Source organism: Penaeus chinensis, chromosome 10 (assembly GCF_019202785.1).
Source record: "Penaeus chinensis breed Huanghai No. 1 chromosome 10, ASM1920278v2, whole genome shotgun sequence".
Taxonomy (NCBI): Eukaryota; Metazoa; Arthropoda; class Malacostraca; order Decapoda; family Penaeidae; genus Penaeus; species Penaeus chinensis.
Genome location: NC_061828.1, coordinates 2,931,608 through 2,955,858, shown reverse-complemented (window position 1 = coordinate 2,955,858; position 24,251 = coordinate 2,931,608). Strand labels below are relative to the sequence as shown.

At 40.4% G+C, this 24,251-nt stretch overlaps 9 non-coding genes across 9 annotated transcripts; 2 read left to right on the top strand and 7 right to left on the bottom strand.

Moving 5' to 3' along the window:
- Nucleotides 1-5,480: 5,480 nt before the first annotated feature.
- Nucleotides 5,481-5,552, bottom strand: Trnat-cgu. The gene has a single exon. It is a non-coding gene; the product is annotated as a tRNA-Thr (tRNA).
- Nucleotides 5,553-6,601: 1,049 nt separating this feature from the next.
- Nucleotides 6,602-6,673, bottom strand: Trnat-cgu. The gene has a single exon. It is a non-coding gene; the product is annotated as a tRNA-Thr (tRNA).
- Nucleotides 6,674-8,170: 1,497 nt separating this feature from the next.
- On the top strand, nucleotides 8,171-8,242 carry Trnat-cgu. Its single transcript has one exon. It is a non-coding gene; the product is annotated as a tRNA-Thr (tRNA).
- Nucleotides 8,243-9,216: 974 nt separating this feature from the next.
- Trnat-cgu lies at nucleotides 9,217-9,288 on the top strand. Its single transcript has one exon. It is a non-coding gene; the product is annotated as a tRNA-Thr (tRNA).
- A 3,216-nt stretch (nucleotides 9,289-12,504) lies between these two features.
- On the bottom strand, nucleotides 12,505-12,576 carry Trnat-cgu. The gene has a single exon. It is a non-coding gene; the product is annotated as a tRNA-Thr (tRNA).
- A 2,039-nt stretch (nucleotides 12,577-14,615) lies between these two features.
- Trnat-cgu lies at nucleotides 14,616-14,687 on the bottom strand. Its single transcript has one exon. It is a non-coding gene; the product is annotated as a tRNA-Thr (tRNA).
- Nucleotides 14,688-17,718: 3,031 nt separating this feature from the next.
- Nucleotides 17,719-17,790, bottom strand: Trnat-cgu. The gene has a single exon. It is a non-coding gene; the product is annotated as a tRNA-Thr (tRNA).
- Nucleotides 17,791-20,818: 3,028 nt separating this feature from the next.
- Trnat-cgu lies at nucleotides 20,819-20,890 on the bottom strand. Its single transcript has one exon. It is a non-coding gene; the product is annotated as a tRNA-Thr (tRNA).
- Nucleotides 20,891-23,918: 3,028 nt separating this feature from the next.
- On the bottom strand, nucleotides 23,919-23,990 carry Trnat-cgu. Its single transcript has one exon. It is a non-coding gene; the product is annotated as a tRNA-Thr (tRNA).
- Nucleotides 23,991-24,251: the final 261 nt, after the last annotated feature.

The following is a 24,251-nucleotide window of genomic DNA, read 5'->3' as shown; positions in this document are numbered from 1 at the left end:
AAATGTGCCACAGCTGAAGCACGTGGACGGACTTCCACGCATGCAGATATATAGACCGAGAGGGTGGGAGAGGCATGGAAAGAGGACCAGAATATCCTAGAGGAAAATATCACCTGATTCAAGCGGGAAGCTTCCTTAAGATTGTGATAGCGCAGCCTAAGGTCACTCCAGGTCATGTTGAGATGGTAGGTGACCTCCAGGTAACTGTCCTTGTCACTCAGGGACAGACTGACGATCTTTATCTTCAAGCCAATAGGTAAGGGAATGCCTGCAAAATTAGCGCACTATTAATCAAGAGCCAGATGGGCCTAGTCACGGGAAATCTATCGGGCAATACCTCGAGCCCACAAAGAGACAAACTTGGAGGCTGCCTGCGGCGGGAGCGGAGCCGCGGCCAAGCGCTCACCTGGGGTTTCGGTCGGAGGCGGGAGGCTGTGGTGGTACCCGAGGGGCGGCTGCACGAGGCGGCACTCCCGCTCGTCGCTCTCGTCGTGGCAGTCGGGGCGGCGGTCGCAGCGCAGCGGCCGCGGGATGCACGAGCCATCCGTGCACGTGAACTGGCCCGGCGTGCACGAGCTCAGCTGCAGCACCTGCTGCACGCCGCTGCGCTCGCACACCTCGCCCTCGATCGTCCAGTTCTTGCGCCCCATCGGCCAGCGCTCGGCCTCGTGCGGGAGGCGGCCCAGCACCTCGTCCGTGAGGGCGTTGCGCCACACCCACGCGTCGCCCTCCTCCGCGATCTCGTACTGGTAGTAGCCGCGGAACACGACCTGGCCCTTGGCCGGGTGCAGCAGGCTGAACTTGTAGTTGGCGGTGTCCTCCTCGCACGGCCCGCGCAGCGTCCACTCCATCTGCGTCGGCAGGAAGCACATGGCCTCGCGACTCACATGGCACGGGTAGTCGTGCAGGAAGTCCTCCTCGAAAACCAGGCAGTTCTGCCACTGGAGGCCGTTGGGGTCGTTGCTGCCCCACTCGAACCACGTCATCGCCTTCCCCGTGTGGAACTCGATGTACGTCCCCTCCTGCACCTCATCCGTGGCCCCGATCCAGATGAGGGGGACGTAGGGCGGCTCCCGCATGGCCCTGATCAGCTCGTAGGCGTGCTCCAGGCTCTGCGGCACGGGCAGGTGGCCGCCGAGGCCCGCGCAGGCGTGGCGGGCGGCCTCGTAGGGGATGGCGTCGAACTTGATGTAGAGCGACTTGGACTTCCTCTCGCAAATTTCGTCGAGAGGAACGTCTATGAAGGAAGCGTTGTTGAGGATCCAGTCGTGGTTCCAGGGAATGACGAGGCCGCGCGGGTCCGGACCGCAGGCGGCGAGCTGGGCGACCTCCTCGGGAGAGAGGACGCGGTTCCACACGCCCGCCTGTGTCAGGTGGCCGCTGAAGCTCCGCGTCTCGGTGTAGCTGGTCAGGTACTCGATGCTGTATTGTCCCAGCACCAGTGTGGCCTCGGAGAAGCTCCTGTCGCGGAGACAGGCATTAAGTACAGATAGATACACAGACAGATATACCGATAATTACCCCACACACACAGGGACAGACAGATAGACTGAAAGAAAAAGTTATACAGACAAAGACCCAGCCGGAGTCCACCCAACGCAATCTAAAAGTTAACAGATCAAGGAAACCAACCAAGGCAGCACTGACAGGACACAACCGCCTTGCCTTACCTGGAGATGTTCCTGGAGATGAGCCCCTGCAGGTTGCCGTCCAGGTAGGCGGCGATGGTGGCGTTGGTGTGGTCGTAGGTGAGGCAGTAGTGGTACCACGTGAGCACCTGCAGCGGCTCCGAGATGCCCAGGAAGTAGAAGGCGGCGGACACGATGGGACGGACGTAGTCGACGAAAATCTCTGTTGAAGAACGGAGAGCTGAAGGGCCTCGGTTTACCTGTCTTTGCTTCCTTCAGTCTCGATTATCAATCTGTGCATGTTTCTGGAACGAAAACAATCTTCCAGGTCTGATAAATCAGCCCCGAGTCGAAATGCGCTCCCGGGTCCGCTCGAGCGGCCTCGGGCGGAGCAGAGACTCACCCCCGTTGATCTCCCTGGACTCCGCCCTGGACGTGAGGGAGAAGACGTGCGTGAGAGGGCGGAAGAAGAACACCTTGAAGCGGATGCAGACGGAGGCCGAGGGCGTGGGCGGCGCCACGACGCGGCTCTGCGCCCACGACGCGTTGGTCATGAGGCCGTCCGCCTGCAGCTCCAGCACCCTCTCGGACCGCGAGGGCGGGGGGGCGGCGCTCAGGACTGGTGGGCGGGAGTGCTTTTAGATTTGAGGTGATCGTGGGCAGGTGATGGTGATGGGAGGTTGACTATGGTGATGATATTTGTTATGATGAGTAACAGAGCAATACCGAACATGATTGAAGATAGAAATGATGTCGGTGCTAATCGAAGTATGATAGAAACTGCAATCAGAATGATGATGATGCTAAAATAACAAAAACGACAATAAGGGTAACACTAATAGATGAATTATTATAAATGCAATAACGTGAAATGCATTAATAGTGATAATACTAATGCTAATACTAATGCTGATAATAATAATAATAATAATAATAATAACAATGATAATAATAATAACAATAATAATAATGATACAATAGTAATGATGATAATGACAACAACAACACAGTAAAAAATAATAGTGATGATAATGATAATGATGATAATAGCAATAACAATAACAATAGCAATTGCAATGATATTGATAATAAGAATACTAATAATGGTGATAACGATGGTAGTAATCGTGAAAATGATAACAAAGGACAATAATATAAAAGTGAAATTCATACTGTGGACAACAATAATAAAGATTATAACAATAAATTCAATACTAATAATTATGGTTCGTCAGCCATGATAATGACATTAACGACACTCATTAGCTAAGCCCGAATGCGATTAGACTGAAAATTAAAATAATGATAATAGTATCAGGAATCTAAAAACAACAATGATGATGATGATGTGAATAGGATAATATAGAATAAAATATAAATAGTGATAATGATACTATTACTATTACTACTGCTACGACTACTACCAATACGACTATGACTACTACTACTGCTACTGCTGCTACTACTACGATTACTACTACTACTACTATTACTACTACTACGACTATTACTACTACCACTGCTGCTACAACTACGACTGCTGCTACGGCTGCGACTACTACTACTAATGATAATAACAATAATGAATAACAATAATAACAACACGAGAAAGAGAGAAGAAAAAAGGACACAGGAAAAATATAAGTAACCACAAGTATAAGTAACACAAATACATCGGTTTCACATCAACATCCTCACTAATACAACAGTAGGAGCAGATATCTCCATGAATGAGAATCCTCCATCTCTCCCGTGCGCACGAAGACGAGAGATAGAGAGATAGAGAGAGATAAAGGAGGGAGAGAGAGAGGGTACAAGAGAGCGTGAACACAGCGGCGTCTCAAGTATCAATGGGAGATTCTGCGGGTTTTCGGGCGTTAAATAAGATTTTTTCCCCTTTTTTTCGATTGTTTTTTTTTATTCTGGTGTGGGTAGGATAGCCGATAGTGAATTATTGACAACGGTCTTTAATCGTGGCTGGTGAATAACTGTCGATTTTTTTTTCTTTTCTTTTTTGAAGAGGTCGGGGGGGGGGGGGGGTTAGAAGGGATTGGATGTATAAAAGTAGAATTACTTTAGAGACAAATAGTAACAGCGATGAAAGTGAATCGGAGAAAAGCTAGATAGAGCAGAAAGAGACTAGATTAGTCTTATTATTATTCATGATTTCCGTCGTGTCATACAAGTTATTCCATGAAAATAACGATAGTTCTGATAAAGCACAAGCAACTATTTAAGCCGAGCATATCTTCATATTTTAGAAATTACCTTTTTACCAAAACCTCCTGCAGTTTCCTTCTTCAAGTCTTTGATTTCCTTGCCTCTAACCTCGAACATTAAAAACCGCCATTTTTTTTTTTTTTTACCTGACAATTTTCTTTTTTTATACACGGGATCCCTCGACTAATGAACTTCAACCTGTTCATTGATTCCAAGTGAAGAGGCTGGTGTAAACTGTATCAAAAGGCAGTCTTTAAAGGTCTTTAGCACAAAGAGACTGTTGGTCATTAGTATGCACGTCATGGCATTCTACAGCTCGATGTTAAAAGACTTGTAAGATTATTTAAGGGATTCAACCTTGAAGCGACCGAGTGATGGTTGAGAGATCGGACGGGGATGAGGGACTGCTGTGATAATCACTGTTATTTTAATGGTATTGTTATTATTGTTAATATCACTTTCAGTTATGATGATAGTAACGATAGTGTTTGTTTCATTATTACTAAAATGATTATTATTAGTTTTGCTACACAATTACAATCGTTATCATTACTGTCATGATGAGTACCATCATTATCACTATCATCCTTATTATCATAATGATTATTATCATTATAATTCTTATCACCATCATTTGTCCAGGAAAACAAAGTAAATGTATTTCAAAACCATAAGTCTCAGTGTGTGTGTAGTACTTCTAAAGATACAATGAGTTTTAGCATTAACCGAAGCTCACTCTTATATACCTTCACCTGTACATTACACCCCCGTTATTGCAACACATGTGCGTGCGTCTGTGTCTTCTGATATATTATTGACTGAAGGACTCGAGATTAAGCAGCGTGGCCTAGTTTTAGATCGATAGCAGACATTGAAAGAATGCAGTTGCCTTTAACTGGAAGAATATGCTATGCAATAATCTGGACTGTTTTTTTTTTTTCTTTTTAGTTTGCAAAGTAACCAAATCCTTGGTAAGTCAGCACATTTGAATATATCTATTCAGCGCAAGAATACAAAATGTGTGTGTGTGTGTGTGTGTGTGTGTGTGTTTGTGTGTGTGTGTGTGTGGACCAACACGCACACATATCAGCGTTTTTTCAGTTTTGTCAGTTGCCATCAATTTTATTTCTTGCAACATCGTCATTATCGTCGACATGTCAGGCAGACTATTAACAAAGTGTATATAATAACATACAGTATTTATGAAACTACATACTAACTGCACACTATCTGCGCTTTAATTCATATTAAGTTTTGTCTCTCTTTTAGTGTGTTAATACTATGCCTGAAAAGATTTACCCTTAATAACCCTAATTCTGATATGAATGATTGCTTTTAGTGACTATGAATAGAGATGTTAATGTTCATGACATTACTAGTCTATAAAAAAAAGACTATGCATGGTCTGTCAATTGTCATACATTTTGTACAACTTCAGCAACGTGAATACTAGTGGATTATTCAATATATGATTTAATTTTTTTCAAATTCATACACTCCTTTACGTCAATTTCCAAGTGAGAATGTAAGAACTTGATAAATAAACCGCTAAAATAAATTGATTGCCATACTTTAATCGAACACCTGCGTTTACCTTGGAACACCTGTGTCGATTAAGCAGTGTAACAGCTGTGCCCCCTGTGAGGTTTGAACTCACGACCCCTGGTTTACGAGACCAGTGCTCTACCACTGAGCTAAGGAGGCGTGTATTTTATCACAGCAATATATTCATGATATTCGTGGGTTTTATCACTAAGGTTACCATAACAAAATTTAGGGCAGACTGTTAATATTTGTTCTTATATATTAATTAGCCTGTAATACAGTTGACACGATTAATGAATGCTTCACTGTGATGTAATGTTTCTGTTCATATGTTCATATGTCTCCCCCTCGTGGCACTACCGTCGCGACCCCAAAACATTTACGAACTTAATTGCCAAAGTTAAGTTTCCATTTATAGAGAGTTTTTTTATAGACGGGCCTTAAGCATAGGATAACCATCAAAAGTTTTTTTAAGTATGAAAAATTATCGCTACTTGACTCTGGAGGCAACCTTAAGGTTCTATAACAATATAATACTTATCATATTTGCGGGAATAACATTATCAAAATAAACAAGAGCTTACCTGAGCAGACCAGGACGCACTTTTAGTATTCACTTTATATATCGAATGGCCTGTTTGATACCCATTATTATGTAAAGCCCAACTGACCCCCCCCCCCCACACACACACAAAAGAAGAAAAGGAAACCAAAATATTTCGTAAATATCTGTCCTTACGTGTCTCATCTCCCGCTTGGTTAGTCAGATAAAACACAATCTCCGTGATTCTAGTCACTGGCGATCTTAAGGGTCAAAGTTCCGTTTCCTACTCGTTTCAGGATAGCCACCAAACGTGTCCATAAGCATTAAAAGGTATAGATTGTTTCTGGTGTATCACATTCTCTTAAAGGCAGAAGTCTGCAACGGAAGATTTGGTAATGCGTATTTTTTTAGTCACTACATTTTTTTGGTATCGTATGCCAATAAGTTTCATGTTTTTTTCTGGACATGTTTAACTTAATTTGTTTAATGCTGCAAATGACTTCATCGATGAGTTATATACAAAAAACAACATTGTTTTTTAGTAATTTATGTCTAAATATGCTCGTGTTTTACGTTAGTATAACAGTATTGTAAATGTCACTTTTGGCCCATGGTTAATCGTACATTAACGAATACCTGTACACCTACATTCGCTAAACAGCTGTGCCCCCTGTGAGGTTTGAACTCACGACCCCTGGTTTACGAGACCAGTGCTCTACCACTGAGCTAAGGAGGCTGATAATGTGTGGAATGAAAATACATATTCATACATCTGTCCACACCGAGGTTCCTGTTATTACATGTTGCAACAGACTATGACAGGAGCAGGCAACCTTAGGCAAGCGTGTCGGATGCAAGAATTGATCATAACACGCTGCGTCAATTTAAAAATGAAGAGAAAAGAAAAGAGAAATGAAAATGAAATAAAATAAAGGAAAAGAAAAGAAAAGGGGAAGGAAAGGAAAAGAAAAAAAGAAATGAAAATAAGTTGTAAGAGGGAAAAATAACAGAAGGAATGAAAGAACAAGGGAATACTTTCTATATCAGGAAATCAGTTTCAAAAACGTTAATCAAGTGAGACGTACTATTTGCATATAAATTTGTATATTTATAAAGTGGACCAACTTGAATGGCAGTGACTTCATCGTATCTGTTTTTTAAATGGATAGAAACTGAAGAGTTATGGATGGAGTTGGCTGACGTGAAGTGTCCCCTTAATGGTCAGCAAAGTCCACGACGCCGGGAAAGTTTCAATGAAAGCGACTACGAATTATTCCGGAAGTCTCCACCCCAGGCTGCTGGATATCTCTGCCAGGGGAATTAGACTGCATTTGTTCGTCATTAATTAATAAATAAAATTGATGGATAGATATATAAATAATACAAAATTGATAGCCACAATAGTTATCATTAGTTACTAGGCTGATGTTATATTCACTAAATCATATTTAGTATTGACTTTTACTGACATTCATATCAATTGTTGTTTTATTCATCCATTAATTCTAAGTATAGTTGTGGTGTTAGTAAGAATGAGTGCTTGAATATACAAATCTGTGAATAGATAGACCATTTCAAGGGTTGTGTGATCCTCAGAGTGTATCACAAAACATACTACAACCGTAACAAATGCAATAATTTTATGTGAATTGCTTGACATGATAGCATAGTAAGAAATGGTATCTTTATAGTACATGAAAGTATAAGTTCATGTTTATCCTTTATCCAATTATTTATGACTATCAAAGTGATTATTTTACGTATTTTTCAGTAGCCATATGTTGGGGAATATACACACATCTATGCAGAGCAAGTTATGTATGTATCTATAAATAAAAGCTTGTGTGTCGATTTTTTTGCAAGTATCTACTACTGCTACGGACATTTTCCCTTTCTTATCTATCTGACCATCTATCTACGCATCTTATCTCTCTACCTATACACATAACGCCCTACCTACCTATCTATCTATCTACTAACTCTATCTATATATCTATCTATCTATGTACTATATCTATCTATCTATCTTTCTATCTACTAACTTTATCTATCTATCTATCTACTAACTTTATCTATCTATCTATCTACTAACTCTATCTATCTATTTATTCATCTATATCTATCTATCTATCTATCTATCTATCTATCTATCTATCTATCTATCTATCTATCTATCTATCTATCTATCTATCTATCTATCTATCTATCTTTTCACAGTCATCTGTTTCCATCAGCCTCCTTAGCTCAGTGGTAGAGCACTGGTCTCGTAAACCAGGGGTCGTGAGTTCAAACCTCACAGGGGGCACAGGTGTTTAGCGAATGCAGGTGTACAGGTGTTCAGTAGTGCAAGAAATGGCCCTAGATTAATAGTGATAGTTATATGCATCTAGTCTAGATACATGTATATATATTTGTTCTTCTTTAACATCCGACTCGTGCCTAAACCTGATTTAATATTTACTACCTCATTATCTGCCTTTCTTATATCATTCAACTTTTATCTCTCTTTTTTTTTTTTTCTATTCCTCTTTGTCACCTTTAATTCTTGAGTCTGATAAAATTTCTTCAATATTTTCTTTTCCAATTTATAATTCTTTCTTCAGTCTGTCTTACGTCTGCAGTGGTGTTTTGCGGTGAAAATCAGTGACATTTATTTATTGCATTTAATCGGAAAAATCAACTGAAAATTAAAACCAATTACAGAATTAGCGTTTATAGAGGTCATGGTTATCTCTCTATACATTACAATGACATACACACATGTATACACAAGCACACACATACGAACACACGCACACACAAGCGCACACACACACACCCACGAACTCGGACACTCACACATCCCCCCCCCCCCCCCCCGTCACACACGCACACACAGAATCGTAATAACGCAAACGATGAAACCTTAAGGTTGCCTCTAGGGTCAATATAACGATAATTTTTCATACTTAAAAAAAAAAAAAAAAAAAAAAAAAAAACGTTTGATGGTTATCCTATGCTTAAGGCCCGTATATAAAACAACTCTCTATAAATGGAAACTTAACTTTGGCAATTAAGTTCGTAAATGTTTTGGGGTCGTGAAGGTAATGCCACGAAAGGGAGACTCACATATGAACAAAAACATTACATCACCGTGAAGCATTCATTAATCGTGTCAACTGTATTACAGGCTAATTAATCTATAAGAAAAATATTAACAGTCTGCCCTACATTTTATTATGGTAACCTTAATGATAAAACTCACGAATATCATGAATATATTGCTGTTGTAAAATACACGCCTCCTTAGCTCAGTGGTAGAGCACTGGTCTCGTAAACCAGGGGTCGTGAGTTCAAACCTCACAGGGGGCAGAGGTGTTCCGCGTGGACAAGTGTTTAGTAGACGTAAGGTTTAATAGACGCAGGTGCTGGGTTCACACGCAGGTCTCGCAAGATGATAAAAGATCTCAAACGCTGAAGTGAAATTTTAAAGATGGGTTTTAATTAGTTGTTCTGGGTAAGTCTGATAGCGGAGATGAGCTTTTCCGCTTCTTAACTGCTCTGACAGATAAATTGAAGAAAGGAAAGAAGATTGGCTAAGTGAACCGGAATAAAGAAGGGAAAATGAAAGAAAGGAGAGAGTAGAAGCGGAAACAAATGAAAGGAAGGAAGGAAGAGGAAGAGGAGGAACAAGAGTGGAAGAAAGAGCAAAAGAACAAAAAGAAAGGGAAGAGGAAGGAGTATAAAAGAGAGAAAAGTCAAAATAGAAGCGAAAAACTATATATTTCTTCCGTCTCTGTAAGTCTGTGTTTGCCTGCGTCGATTTCTGTAACTGTCCGTCTATATGTCTCCGTTCTGTCTGTCTATATGTGTGTCCATCTCTCTGTATGTCTGTCTGTCTTTCTCTTCCTCTCTCTCTTCTAAGATCTGATAAAATACATTTTTCTCTACTCGGGTTTATTCTCCGCTCTTGTCAGGTTTCAATATTCTGTTTGAGAGAAGAGAGCTTGATGATCTTTTAATGCTGCCGCGCATTCACTGGACCAGAACCTCGATCGTTACAAATTGCTTATCTTATTTATTCGTATTGTGGGAAAGGAAGGAGTTATGTATTCCCTTTCTGCAGACGAGAGGGGCGTGTCGGGCGGTTATCATACAGCGATGACCAGCGATGACTTTGCAGAGACGGTGATTCCCACTTTCATTTATTTTTGTGTGGTTGTACGGAAAGGTTGTACTTGACTACACGCACATGGACGTACATGCGCACTCACACGTGCATGCACACATACACACATGCAAACACACACACACACACATACACCCATAGCACACACACACACATACATACACCCATAGCACACACACACACACTCTCTCTCTCTCTCTCTCCTTTACACACACACACACACACACACACACACACACACACACACTCACGCACATACACGTATGCGCGTATGTGTGCAATGTGTACCCAAACGCCCCCGTATATCAACTGTGGTTTAGCTGGGTAACAATAGCCTACTTTCAGCTAAGCTTTTAGGCAACAGCTGATTAGATAACGTTACACTCTTTCAAAGGAGCAATTTGGTATTATGACTCGGTTGCATGTGCAGTTGAAAGGTTTTCGGTTATCAGCTTTATGTACACATGCACATATGTGTGAGATTGCGTGGGTGTGTATGTATGTGTGTATTCATACATATATACATGCATACATATATATATATAAATATATATATATATATATATATAAATTACACACATACATACATACACTCACACACACACACACATAATAATTCATAATAATTACCATTATATTTATTGTGGACATATTGTTCTCACCATTATCAGTAAGATTTTTGCTTTTATAATCACCACTATCCTTTGTTCACTTTGTTCACTTATCTATGAATTCATTTACATATTCACAAATATTTTTGTTCTCTTTTATTATATTCATTTTCCATCTATACAGTTTATAAAAAATATATATTTTATATTTTTCATTATCATTATCATTTATTTCTATTATCATCATTATTATATTATCATCATTATCCTATATCCTTTAGAATGCTAAATCACATTCAGGTCGAAAGTGTTTGTTCACGACAGGGCAGTGTAACAGGGAAGAAAATTCTGAACAATGCATGAACAGGAAAATAAAGTGAAAAAAATGTGCTATATTCACGCGCTTGCATACATTATCTTTCCTAATCTCTCTTTCCCATGATTTTCCTAAAATTTCTTTTCTCTGTTATCGTTCTTTCTCTCTCCCCTTTCCCTCTCTCTCCTTTTCCCTCTCTCTTCCTTTCTATCCTCTTCCCTCTCTTTTCCTTTCTCTCCTTTTCCTTCTCTCTTCCTCTCTCTCCTTTTCCCTTTCTCTTCCTCTCTCTACTTTTCCCTCTCTCTTCCTTTCCCTCTCTCTTCCTCTCTCTCCTTTTCCCTCTCTCTTCCTCTCTCTTCTTTTCCCTCTCTCTTCCTCTCTCTCCTTTCCCCCTCTCTCCTTTTCCCTCTTAATTCCTCTCTCTCCTTTTCCCTCTCTCTTCCTTTCTATCCTCTTCCCTCTCTTTTCCTTTCTCTCCTTTTCCTTCTCTCTTCCTCTCTCTCCTTTTCCCTTTCTCTTCCTCTCTCTACTTTTCCCTCTCTTCCTCTCTCCTTTTCCCTTTCTCTTCCTATCCTTTTCCCTCTCTCTTCCTCTTTCTCCTTTTTCCTCTCTCTTCTTTTCCCTTACTCTTTTTGTCTTTCTCTCTATTCAAATGAGATTACCAGATTTAATTTCACGTAGATTGAGTCATGAAGTCTTTTCCTACTCAATATAGCCAGGCATTTATTTTTTTTTAACAATTCTTTTTTTTTGTCTTTATATGTTCCTCTTCACTGTAAGCTTAAAATTCTGAGGATAATGATAACGATGATATGGGAAAATTAACGTGAAAGATAGTAACAACAACACCAGAAGATTAACATGAAATGCGTAACATCAATACCAAATTTGATTTTATGAATATAAACTTCAGTCTAACAACTAATAATAAGTATTGATATGAATATCATCATAGTGTTTTTTATTATCTTTATGATTATATATTTATTCATTATTCTAATTTATCTAATTTTTAATTTATTACAGACGAACAAGGATCGTAGCTTCCTTTCACTCATCGTATTTCCATCAACAGGTAAGACCTTGATGCATATCATTATCGACGCATTTGTTTAAAGACCACATAAACTCCTTGACAAACAATCAACTTTCATTCCTTTCATCCTCCAGGAATAATTCATATTGTTCCATATCTGTAAATGCTTGAATGTCCTGATGAGGGACGCTCCAAAGATAGGTCTCAATAAAAAAAAAAATATATATATACATACATAAATACATATATATCATTAATTAATTAACTAATATTCATGCTTACTTGTCGGGCGTCTTTAAAAATAGTATAAATAAATTATAAAAGCTGACGATTGTTGCTGACTATCCATTGCGGTTACAATGCAAGTCGAATGTCTATTAACAGAACATGCTTGATGGTGGAGAGATCATGTCGACTAAACGCAACTGAACCACGATGCCCCCTGTGAGGTTTGAACTCACAACCCCTGGTTTACGAGACCAGTGCTCTACCACTGAGCTAAGGAGGCTGATGGTGAGGGAAATGGAAATATACATTCATAACTACCACTTTCCTTAGAGTTAATGGATGACAACACCAACAGTTAACATGACCGGCAGTAATTTGATTTGATGAATATAAACATCGTCTAACACCTAATGATAACTATTAATGTGGGTATCATCATAGTTTGTATTATTTACACATCTATTCATCTATCTATTAATGATACCCAACGACCTCCGTGGTCTAGGCGACCTGCAGGAGGTTCAAGCCAAGGTCCATACACCCTCGCAGAAGCCGTAGATAGCGTCGAAGAAGCTTGGCGCCTAACTGGGGAGTGAGAATCCCGGAATGAATGAATTAATGAGTGAATAAATTAGTGACAATCGTGCTAGGCGCCGCAACAGGAAGGCCACGTGGCGCCGAAATTAATGATTCATTCAAATGTAATATTAAGAATGAATTACATAATTAGAATAACGAAATGAATGTTTACAATAAAAAAAATAAAAAAAATCTAAAGAGATTAATAACTGTTCAAGTAAAATGGTAAAATAAACAGGAAATCGGCTTTTCCATAAAAACTTAAACCTCATGACCGGATGCGAGTCCTGGAAGTAACAGCCAGGATTCCGGCGCGGGTGAATGCTCCATGGAACAGCCTGGGAGAGTAAATGGAACAGGATGCCCAGACTTCAAAACAAACCCGCTTCCTCCGACACAGTCCTTGACAAGTCCTTCGGGCCAATTGCTCTTGCTGTTCCGCCAGTCTCTGTGCCGCCTTTGCTCCTTCTGCGCTCAGGAACTTCCCTTGAACTTCCCAGGACGTAACGGGAGCGCTTCGGGAGTATAAGCAGTCCTGACAGGTGGTGGGTATGCGGCTGCCCAGGTGGGAGTGAAATGCAGATTGTGGAAAGGTAGAGGCAGGAGAGGGTCGGAGGGAGGGAGAGGGAGAGAGGGAGGACGAGAGGGAGAGGGAGAGGGAGGGAAAGAGGGAGAGGGAGAGGGAGAGGGAGAATGGGAGAGAGGGAGAGAGAGAGAGAGGGAGGACGAGAGGGAGAGGAAGAATGGGAGAGAGAGAGAGAGAGGACGAGAGGGAGAGGGAGAGGGTGAATGGGAGAGGGAGAGAGAGAGAGGGAGGACGAGAGGGAGAGGGAGAGAGAGAGGGAGGAGAATGGGAGGGAGAGAGGGAGGACGAGAGGGAGAGGGAGAAGGGGAATGGGAGAGAGGAAGGGAGAGGGAGAATGGGGGGGAGGAGGGGAGAAGGATAATGGGAGAGAGGGAGGAAGGGAGGGAGAGAGAGAGAGATTCACCTGGTTTGAGGGAATGGCCAAGACAAACGCAACATTTATTTATTGAACTATTTTCCTGTTTCTCACTCCTTACACTAGACCCCTATTCTTTTCTCACCAACAAACTATTTGTTATTCTGTTTCTCTGATTTTCCTCTTTTCATTTTCACCAATCATAATTTTCTTCCTCCTCCTTTTCCTCCCTCTTTTGTTTTTCCTCTTATTTCTTTTCTTTTACCAGTCCTCTTCCTTTTCCCTTTTATTCGGCATTGTATATGTTAGTTGACAAAAGACCATTGAAAATCCCGTATTTCCATCCACAGATGAAGCCTTGATAAATAAGTATAAATAGCAGCATCGAAACAATAAACATTTTTAAAACTTTTTTTTAAAGCCTAATAAATTCATTTCCTCTCCCATAAATAATTAATATCGTTCAATATCTGTAAATGATGGAATGTCTTGATGAAAGACGCTTCAAAGATAGATCTAAAAGTAAAATAAATAAATAAAATAAATAAATAAAAAATATATACACATATATCTACACACACACAAACCCATACACACACACACACACACACACACACACACACACACAAACAAACCCATACACACACAAACCCACACACACACACACATACATATTTATATGTATATCTATATCTATATCTATATGTATATGTATATATATAATCAATTAGTTATTAACCATGGTTACTTGTCTGACGTCTTCAAAATTCGTGTAAATATATAAAAAATAATTGATAATTGCCCCCTGTGAGGTTTGAACTCACGACCCCTGGTTTACGAGACCAGTGCTCTACCACTGAGCTAAGGAGGCTGATGATAAAATCTAATTTCATGACGATATACATTCTTCTATTTGGCTGTGTGAGCGAAATGGTGTGGAAATAATTGTGAATGATAAAACAAGCAGTTCAAGAAACTTTTCATGTCATGGCATGACCGAAATCAGGCAGCTCGCCTGCGAACACTACCACTTTACTTATAATTCATGGATGACTGCATGCATTACAGTTTTATTTCCTTTGTACAACTCACATAAGTCTTGGCATTAACTGAATATCATGAACTGAATAAATGACATTTAACCAGTCGCGAAACCAAAACAAAAGAAATATCACGTTTTCACTCACGTCAACCAAGACCGAAGTTCTGTTTCTGTCAGTTCTTTAATAGTTCGTCCATTAACTGCCCTGCTTGCGTGTGTGCGGAATCTGATCCTTTGAATTATATCTGTCAAAACTGAGCGCCCAGGAAAAAAAGATACGTTTCAACCCAAAGAGCAGTCATCATTGAAAATAGTTTCAGGTAATATCTCTTAAATTTCAGTGGAACATGAAATTCCACTATGAGCTTATTTCTTGAACACCTTCAGTTATCACTTCCCGCAGAGCCATTTGGAAAACGCGCTAGAACTTTATTGATTACGCTTAATTAAGGCCACAACTATAGCTTCCTCCAACACACGGAATTTCTATGCTTGATTTCAAAGTTTGACATTATCCACCTTACGAATCATTTATGAAGAACAGACAGATTTAGAAAATTAATTTGAAAAAGAAAAGTTGTAAGTTATTACACCAAAAGACAGTGAAGAAAATTATGAATAATGAGAAAGAGTAGAGAAATCGGGGCATGGATACTAAGTAACGTGTACACAAAGAATTAAAAGAAAACACCAACGACATGAGCTGAATAGGAAGCTTTGTGGAACTACGCACTGAGGGGGTTAGACGATAACTGGAGAAAAGTGAACGAAATAAATTGAAACAAGAGTACATATCTGGACGTATCAAAATCGTTATTCATGTATTGTCACTAACAGACAGTTCCCGAACGTTGGAATATAGAGAAAATCTTTGAATAAACCTTTGAGTGGTTCCTAGGGTAATAATAAGGGGAGAATCATCACTTGGGTTTTTGTTGCTTCTCTGCTTGTGTCGAAGGTGCTGGCCTTTTTCTATGACGGTCTTATATATGTATTATAACATATATGTGTGTGTGTGTGCAGGTGCGTGTGTGTGTGTGTGTGTGCAGGTGTGTGTGTGCGTGTGCAGGTGTGTGTGTGTGCAAGTGTATGTGTGTGTGTGTGCAGGTGTGTGTGTGCAGGTGTGTGTGTGTGCCACTGTGTGTGTGCGTGTGCAAGTGTGTGTGTGTATGTGCAGGTGTGTGTGTGTGTGTGCAGGTGTGTGTATGCGTGTGCAAGTGTGTGTGTGTGTGCGTGTGCAAGTGTGTGTGTGCGTGTGCAAGTGTGTGTGTGTGTGTGTGCAAGTGTGTGTGTGCGTGTGCAGGTGTGTGTGCGTGTGCAAGTGTGTGTGTGCGTGTGCAAGTGTGTGTGTGCAGGTGTGTGTGTGCGTGTACAAGTGTGTGTGTGTGTATGCAGGTGTGAGTGTGCGTGTGCAAGTGTGTGCGTGCGTGGGCAAGTGTGTGTGTGCGTGTGCAAGTGTGTGTGTGTGTGTGCAGGTGTGTGCGTGTGCAAGTGTGTGGGTGTGTGTGCAATTGTGTGTGTGTGCAGGTGTGTGTGTGTATGTGCAGGTGTGTGTGTGTATGTAGGCAGGTGTGTGTGTGTGTGCAGGTGTGTGTGTGTGCAGGTGTGTGTGTGTGCGTGTGCAAGTGTGTGTGTGTGCGTGTGCGTGTGCAAGTGTGTGTGTGCGTGTGCAAGTGTGTGTGTGTGTGCAGGTGTGTGTGTGCAAGTGTGTGTGTGCGTGTGCAGGTGTGTGCGTGTGCAAGTGTGTGTGTGCGTGTGCAAGTGTGTGTGTGCAGGTGTGTGTGTGCGTGTACAAGTGTGTGTGTGTGTATGCAGGTGTGTGTGTGAGTGTGCAAGTATGTGTGCGTGTGCAAGTATGTGTGTGCGTGTGCATGTGTGTGTGTGTGTGTAGGTGTGTGCGTTTGTAAGGTGCTTTTTATTGCCACATTTTATTGCATTTACTTTTTAGTATTCTATTCCAGAGCCGTTCTAGGCCATTGTCCAGCCAGTCGTGAGCGTGAACTCCCGCGCCCTTGGAAATCACCGCGAGGGGGCACTGCTCTAAGGGCACGACCTAGAACGGCTCTGATTGGCTGGAGCTACACGCCCTTTAACCTGGTTGGTCCACACGTAATTCGGGGGTACATCTTTTAGAAACAAAATTAAGTGGAATAGAATACTAAAAAGTAAATGCAATAAAATGTCCAGTGGACATACGCTCCCGTTGCCCCCCCCCCCCCTCCCCGATTTCATATACATAATCAAAACCAAATTTTTTTCTCCAAATTTTATGGTGTTGGGGCGTGTACGAATGAACAGCAAAAGAGTTTTTTGTGGTACGAGGTAAATATATATTTATTTTTTGTAACTTACGATGATCTAATAAATTGTTAACCAGTAATTAAACATGATAATTCTGTGCTGCAGTCCAGCCAGTTATTTTTTTTTTTTTTTTTTAATAATGAGATAATAACCAACAAAGCAAATAATTATATTTGCAATGTAATAAGCTATGAACACATGAACACATGAACCTGTGTAATGAACATGAGCAGATATTCGAACACATATGTAATTAAATAATGGAAAATCAATTAAATAAATAAAAATGGTAAATTAATGTATGAACTTATGTGAGAACCTTATAAATAAATAAAGTTGATAATAATTAATCGAAAACGGAGTTGAAAACGAGTGGCCAGAGCTGCCTTCCAGTTTTAACGAAGACTATTATATTAATAGCGCGTTGGACGACGACCCTACATTCGTCTTTCTGTATCTTTGGCCTGAGAACCTCTTGAAAGTGACCCCATTGTCTCCGGGTTAACCTTCCACTGATTAACAGCTGTACAGCTGCGTTCGCTAAATCGCTAAACAGCTGTGCCCCCTGTGAGGTTTGAACTCACGACCCCTGGTTTACGAGACCAGTGCTCTACCACTGAGCTAAGGAGGCTTATATGTAGTACTTCTGAGTATTTTGAATCAGCAGAATTGAATGAGTGCTGTTACTGTCGAAAAAGAAATATGGAAGTGAATTAAATATTTTACAGATTGAATGAAAATATACATTCATGGCCATGAAGGTTCTACTGTTTGGTTGTGTAAGACAAATGTCTGTTGACTGATTATGAATGATTGAATAAGCGGTTCAAGAAACTGTTCATGTCATGGCATGACCGATATCAGGCATCCCTCTTACAACGCTACCACTTAACTTATAATTCACGGATGACTGCATGCACTAGTTTTATTTCCTCTGTACAACTCACATAAGTCTTGACATCAACTGAATAAATTACATTTAACCAGTCACGAAACCAAAACAAATGAAATATCACGTTTTCACTCAAGACCATGACCGAATAAGTTATGTTTCGGTAAATTCCTTAATATTTCATCCATTATCTGCGCTGCTTGCGTATGTGCCTAATGTGACCCTATGGGCTATATCTGTCAGAACTGAGCGCAAATATAGTCTAGATAAACAAAACAACACCCAGAAAACAGGTAAGTTACAACCCAAGGAACGGTCAACATTGAATTTAGTGTCAAGTAACATGTCTGAAATTTCAGTGGAACGCAACTACCACGCTCGAAATTTGCTGTCAACACTTAAAATTTATAGTTTTATTGATCACGCTCAAGTAATGCCAAACTATAGCTTAATCCAACTTTAACATTATCCATCTTACAAATTGTTTAGAATAGATTTGGAAAATTAATTTGTAGGATTTTATTACTGTTGTAACGTATTTTATCAAAATGCAGTAAGGAAAAATAGGAATAAAGAGAAAAAGTTCAGGAAATCAGAGCCGTTCTAGGTCGTGCCCTTAGAGCAGTGCCCCCTCGCGGTGATTTCCAAAGGCGCGGGAGTTCACGCCCACGACTGGCTGGACATTGTAGCAAAAGCTAAATGCACTTATTACTCGCAAGATATGTAAATAGGCGCGACTGCCACCACCTATTTAATTACCGTATGGGAACGTAGTGTATATGGGAGAAGGATGATAGTGTAGAAGGCAAGTTGTGGGGAAAGGAGAGAAAGAGTGCAAGTGTAGTATGTGTGTGTGGTGTATATGCTTGGTGCGAGAATATAAAGGTTGGTAAGCGTGAGGTAAGCCGAGGAGAGGCGTGTGCGTATACGCAATTGAGCAAGTAGCCACCTTGATAAAATGAGGAAAACTTATTACCATTCACTATAGGTAGCTTGCAGGTAGCAATCGTAGGCAGCACTTAATTTCGGGCGTTTAATAAACTAGGCATGCGTAAAACAGGTTTATTACAAATAAAGTTAAAAGACAGTAAAACATGGAACGATAAAACAAACACGAATAAAACAGTAACATGAATGGCAAGATAAACTGAACTTGGAACATTAAAATACAAACTATGAAACCAACCATGAACATAAAATACACTTAATAAAACGGTAAAACGATACAATGAAAATAATAAAACGGTAAGCTAGAAAGGTTGATAAAAGGAACACAATGGAACCATACAAGCAGGATAAAACAAACGATGAAACAGTAAAATAGAACTTTGGTAGAACATAAAAACGAAGGTAAGAAAGCACCGGTCACTCTTAAGTCACTTTGGCCGAACAAATACCCTACAAATTATTTCTTACCACCTATATAAAACTATCCCCACAACCACTTAACTGGACAGGGGAAGCCCGTTCCGGGGTTCCTCAGGCCGGTAGCAAAATCCCCCCCTCTGTTGTTCCTTACTTCCCTCGTGACTTCGTAGGCGGGAAAAGGGAGCTAACTATGGTTCATTAAAATCAAAATAAAAAAAAAAACCCTTAAGACTCAACATGGTTAAAATCTTGGTGTATGCAATAAAGTAATTAATGAAAGACATAGGATTAGAATAATTAATTTAAAATATTAATTTACTAGTAAACGAACCATAAAACTTAAAATAGGCCATCGTGATCTCAATGAGTATATATATATAACTCTTCAAAATGTAAAATAAATGGGCCTAGGTGCTTTGTCATCTTCGGACAGGAAAGATATAAAAGAGAAAACAATAAAATATATTTTATTTGGCAAAAAAAAAAAAAAAAGTAAAAATTGGCAGCGGTAATCGTGTGCGTGTGGTGTGCTCGGGCATCCTCCTCATTCGCGAGATAAAGGTGCACTTATTGGGGCCTGGAGGTGATGTTGCCGGCCGGAGGACGTATTATGCCATAGTCGATGTTCGCATAGGAAAGGCTTCAACGCTGCAAAGTCGCCTCCATAACCCCTATTGACGATATACACTGAAATTGATGCCACGCACTGTTCCACCAGGTGGGAGTGTTGCCACCTTTAGGTCTTTTCAATTCTTTTTGTCGTGCCTGTGGGAAAGTTGGGAGGTGAGAGATTTTTCTTTTACCGCATTACTTCCTGAAGTGATGACCAATGATCGACGAGGTCAATCACTACAACATACGCTCCCGTTGCCCCCCCCTCCCCCAAGCTTCCCGTATAAATAATCAAAACCTGATTATTTTCTCCAAATTTTGTGCTGCAGTCCAGCCAGTCAGTTTTTTTTTGTTTTGTTTTTAAATAGTGAGATAATAACCAACAAAGCAAATAATTATATTTACAATGAAATAAGCTATGAACATATGAACACATGAATCTGTGTAATGAACATGAGCAGATATACGAACACATATGTAATTGAATAATGGAAAATCAATTAAATCAATGAAAATGGTAAATGAATAGATGATCTTATGTGAGAACATTATTAACAAATATATTTGATAATAATTAATCAAAAACGGAGTTGAAAACGGGTGGCCAGAGCTGCCTTCCAGGTTTAACGGAGACTATCATATTAATAGCGCGTTGGACGACGAAACTACATTCGTCTTTCTGTATCTTTGGCCTGACAACCTCTTGAAAGTGACCCTATTGTCTCCGGGTTAACCTTCCACTGATTGAGAGCTGTGCAGCTGCGTTCGCTAAATCGCTAAACAGCTGTGCCCCCTGTGAGGTTTGAACTCACGACCCCTGGTTTACGAGACCAGTGCTCTACCACTGAGCTAAGGAGGCAGATATGTAGTAAATCAGAGTATTTTGAATCAGCAGAATTGAATGAGTGCTGTTACTGTCGAAAAAGAAATATGGAAGTGAATTAAATATTTCACAGATTGAATGAAAATATACATTCATAGCCATAAAGGTTCTACTTTTTGGTTGTGTAAGAGAAATGTCTGTAGACTGATCATGAATGACTGAATAAGCGGTTCAAGGAACTTTTCATGTCATGGCATGACCGACATCAAGCACCGCTCTTACAACACTACCACTTTACTTATAATTCAGTTGATGACTGAATGCATTATAGTTTTATTTCCTTTGTACAACTCACATAAGTCTTGACATCAGCTGAATAAATTACATTTAACCAGTCACGAAACCAAAACAAAAGAAATATCACGTTTTCACTCAAGACCATGACCGAAGAAGTTCTGTTTCGGTCAATTCCTTAATATTTCATCCATTATCTGCGCTGCTTGCGTATGTGCCTAATGTGACCCTATGAGCTATATCTGTCAGAATTGAGCGAAAATATAGTCTAGATAAGCGAAATCACGCCCAGAAAACAGGTAAGTTACAACCCAAGGAACGGTCAACATTGACTATAGTGTCAAGTAACATGTCGAAAATTTTAGTGGTACGCAAGTACCAAATTCCTTTTTTTTTTGAGCACCTTCAGTTATCACCTCCCACTAAACAATTTGAAAACCGCGCTCGAAATTTGCTGTCAACATTTAAAATTTATAGTTTTATTGATTACGCTCAAGTAATGCCAAAACTATAGCTTAATCCAACTTTAACATTATCCATCTTACAAATTGTTTACGAAGTGCAACTAGATTAAGAAAATTTATTTACAGGATTTGATTACTGTTGTAAAGTATTTTAGCAAAATGCAGTAAAGAAATATAGGAATAAAGAGAAAAAGTTCAGGAAACAGGTATGGAAAGCAGAGTTGACGAAAATGATAAAGAGAATTTGGAAAACGCGCTAGAACTTTATTGATTACGCTTAATTAAGGCCACTACTATAGCTTCCTCCAACACACGGAATTTCTATGCTTGATTTCAAAGTTTGACATTATCCACCTTACGAATCATTTAGGAAGAACAGACAGATTTATAAAATTAATTTGAAAAAGAAAAGTTGTAAGTTATTACACCAAAATACAGTGAAGAAAATTACGAATAATGAGAAAGAGTAGAGAAATCGGGGCATGGATACTAACTAAGTACCGTGTACACAAAGATTTAAAAGGAAACACTAACGACATGAGCTGAATAGGAAGCTTTGTGGAACTACGCAACTGAGGGGGTTGGACGATAACTGGAGAAAAGTGAACGAAAGAAATTGAAACAAGAGTATATATATCTGGACGTGTCAAAATCGTTATTCATGTATTGTCACTCACAGACAGTTCCCGAACGTTGGAATATAGAGAAAATCTTTGAATAAACCTTTGAGTGGTTCCTCGGGTAATAATAAGGAGAGAATCTTCACTTGGGTCGTGTTGCTTCTCTCCTTGTGTCGAAGGTGCTGGTCTCTTTCTCTGACGGCCTTATATATGTATTATAACATATATGTGTGTGTGTGTGTGTGCAGGTGCGTGCGTGTGTGTGTGTGTGCAGGTGCGTGTGTGAGTGTGTGTTTGTGTGTAGGTGCGTGTGTGTGTGTGTGTGTGTGTGTGTAGGTGCGTGTGTGTGTGTGTGTGTGTGCAGGTGCGTGTGTGTGTGTGCGTGTGCAAGTGTGTGTGTGCGTGTGCAAGTGTGTGTGCGTGTGCAAGTGTGTGAGTGCGTGTGCAAGTGTGTGTGTGTGCAGGTGTGTGTGTGTGTAGGTGTGTGTGTGCAGGTGTGTGCGTGTGTGTATGTGTGTGTGCAGGTGTGTGTGTGTGTGCAGGTGTGTGCGTGTGTGCAGGTGTGTGCGTGTGTGTGTATGTGTGTGTGCGTGTGTGTATGTGTGTGCAGGTGTGTGTGTGTGCAGGTGTGTGCGTGTGTGTGTATGTGTGCGTGTGTGTATGTGTGTGTGCAGGTGTGTGCGTGTGTCTGTGCGTGTGTGTGTGTGTGTGCAGGTATGTGTGTTTGCAGGTGTGTGTGTGCAGGTGTGTGTGCAGATGTGTGTGTGCAGGTGTGTGTGTGTGTGCAGGTGTGTGTATGTGCAGGTGTGTGTGTGTGTGTGCAGGTGTGTGTGTGCAGGTGTGTGTGTGTGCAGGTGTGTAAAGGCTCTATATAAACATATGGTTTAGCAGGAGTAGTGAAAGGGACGGTTGGCTTAACCTCTTTTATTTAGAAGCGTAAGCAACACAGATATTTACACGGATACAAGTCTTGGTAAGGCTTAGTGCTTGGTCTGCCCGCAGGGGGGCGCGCGTCTGGAGCCAGCCTGACCCGACAACGGTCGGCAGGAACTCTCATAAGGGACTCTCTCTGACCTGGGTCATCCTGAGCCTTAAGTACTGGTGGGTACGTGCATGTGGGGGCTTGGCCCATCGTAGGCACACCACCTGGAGCTATTTATACATACTCATATTGCATCTAATAAATTGTTAACCAGTAATTAAGTATGATGATTCTGTGCTGCAGTCTAGCCAGTCAGCTTTTTTTTTTTCTTTTTCTTTTTTTTAATATTGAGATAACCAACAAAGCAAATAATTATATTCACAATGAAATAAGCTATAAACACATGAACACATGAACCTGTGTAATGAACATGAGCAGATATACAAACACATATGTAATTAAATAATGGAAAATCAATTAAATCAATGAAAATGGTAAATGAATGTATGAACTTATGTGAGAACCTTATAAATAAATAAAGTTGATAATAATTAATCGAAAACGGAGTTGAAAACGAGTGGCCAGAACTGCCTTCCAGTTTTAACGTAGACTATCATATTAATAGCGCGTTGGACGACGACCCTACATTCGTCTTTCTGTATCTTTGGCCTCGGAACCTCTTGAAAGTGACCCCATTGTCTCCGGGTTAACCTTCCACTGATTAACAGCTGTACAGCTGCATTCGTTAAACCGCTAAACAGCTGTGCCCCCTGTGAGGTTTGAACTCACGACCCCTGGTTTACGAGACCAGTGCTCTACCACTGAGCTAAGGAGGCAGATATGTAGTAAAACTCAGTATTTTGAATCAGCAGAATTGAATGAGTGCTGTAACTGTCGAAAAAGAAATATCGAAGTGAATTAAATATTTCACAGATTGAATGAAAATATACATCCAAGGTTCTACTTTTTGGTTGTGTAAGAGAAATGTATGTAGACTGATTATGAATGACTGAATAAGCGGTTCAAGAAACTTTTCATGCCATGACATGACCGATATCAAACATCCCTGTTACTTAGGCTACCACTTTACTTATAAT